The sequence below is a fragment of the Rhinoraja longicauda genome, chromosome 17 (genome assembly GCF_053455715.1).
Source record: "Rhinoraja longicauda isolate Sanriku21f chromosome 17, sRhiLon1.1, whole genome shotgun sequence".
Lineage (NCBI taxonomy): Eukaryota > Metazoa > Chordata > Chondrichthyes > Rajiformes > Arhynchobatidae > Rhinoraja > Rhinoraja longicauda.
This window is the reverse complement of record NC_135969.1, coordinates 18,583,083-18,584,962: the sequence shown is the minus strand read 5'-3', so window position 1 is coordinate 18,584,962 and position 1,880 is coordinate 18,583,083.

The window sequence follows — 1,880 nt, the reverse complement described above, 5'->3', positions numbered from 1 at the left end:
TGACTCGATGACTCTCCAAATGGTCTTGATGGGTGTCATTGATCTGATGGGTTGAAGGGCCTGCTTCTGTTGGGTATGGGTCTATAACACGTAGGCCTTTGAAGATGTCGACCGTGGGGGGGGGGGGGGGGGGATGAGTAAGGATTCAGCACTCGGATGTGGACAGATCAAGTGATGGAGAGAAGAACAGTGGTCTGTGCTCCCAAGCACCAGTTGTCCTTGACATTGATGGATGGTTCTTTGGTGTTTTATGGTCACATGTGTGAAGTGCAAATGCACAGCGAAGTTCTTTCCCTACAATCAGTCCAGTAGAGTATTACCACACCTCAGCATGCCACGGTTAGCAGATTGTACAGAAATAGTCTACCGATCCCGCATTCAAGAGGCACCATGTTTTGGCGCCATTTTCAAAGTCCAGTCCGCGCTAGTTCTCATGAGCGGTGTCCATTCCAGGCGAGCCCCAGGCCGCTGCAGGGACTCCAGCCGTCACCTTCCTTGGGCGTGTGGGTCGACCAGCAAACCGACGTCCCTCTCCTCGCCCCGCCCGTCCACCGTTTGTGCCCCGCGGGCGCGGTCGGCCAGACCCCGGTTCCCTCTCCTCTCCCGCCGGCCTCGCTCCTCGCCCACCGCCGCCGTCGTCCATGGTCACCGGCTCCGCCGTCCTGGTGTGGAGCGCGGCAATGCACGGCGTGCTCCCCCTTCCAGGCCGCTGTTTGCCGGGTTCTCGGAGCAGGAGCCGGCTCGGCGGCTTCCCCCTGTGGGCCGCGGGACCTTCGGATTAAAGATGACGAGCTTCCAGTGTGGGTTTGTGGAGCCTGGGGCCAGGTCACAAGCTCCGGCAGGGTCTGAGCGCTGTTGGCTCCGGCACAAATAGTCACTTCTTCCTGCTGCAACGACATCGACCATATTCTTCCGCTATCTTTCTCCCGATTCAATAACTCAGAATGAAGGAGATTACGGAGAGTGGCGGACACTGCCCAGTCCATCATGGGTGCTGACCCTCCCTCCCCCACCATCGAAGGGATCTACTGGAGCCTCAGCCTCAGACAGGCAGCCGGCATCATCAGCGACTCTCACCACCCTGGCTACACTCTCATCTCACTCCTACCGTTGGGAAGTTTCGTTTAGTTTAGAGATACAGCGTGGAGGCAGGCCCTTCGGCCCACCAAGTCCATGCCAACCATTGAATACCTGTTCACACCAGTTCTATGTTATTCCAGTTTCGCATTCATTCCCTACACACACTAGGGGCAATTTACAGAATTTACAATTAACCTGAAAACCTGGGATGCGGGAGGGAGGAAACCAGAGCACCTGGAGAAAACCAGAGAGAACATACAAACCAACGTACAAACTCTATGCAGAACCCACCCATAGTCAGGATCAAACCCGGGTCTCCAGCGTGTCAGGCAGCAACTCTGCCGCTGCACCACTAAGGTACAGGAGCCTGAAATCCCTGACCACGAGGTTCAAGAAAAGCTTCCTCCCAATGACATAAAAACGTTCGGCCCTTCGAGCCAACACCACCATTCCATATGATCACGGCTGATCATCCAAAATCAGCGCCCCGTTCTGGCCTTTTCCCCATATCCCTTGATTCCCTTAGCCCTAAGAGCTAAATCTAACTCTCTCTTGAAAGATTATTCAAGGATAGCGGAGTCAGGGGGTATGGGGAGAAGGCAGGAATGGGGTACTGATTGAGAATGATCAGCCATGATCACATTGAATGGCGGTGCTGGCTCGAAGGGCTGAATGGCCTGCACATGTCTACTAGAGTTGGTTTTGGCATCATGTTCGGTGCAGACGTTGTGGGCCGAAGGGCCTGTTCTTGTGCTGTCGTGTTCAATGTCCTTGTACACGGCACACCATTAACCTCAACT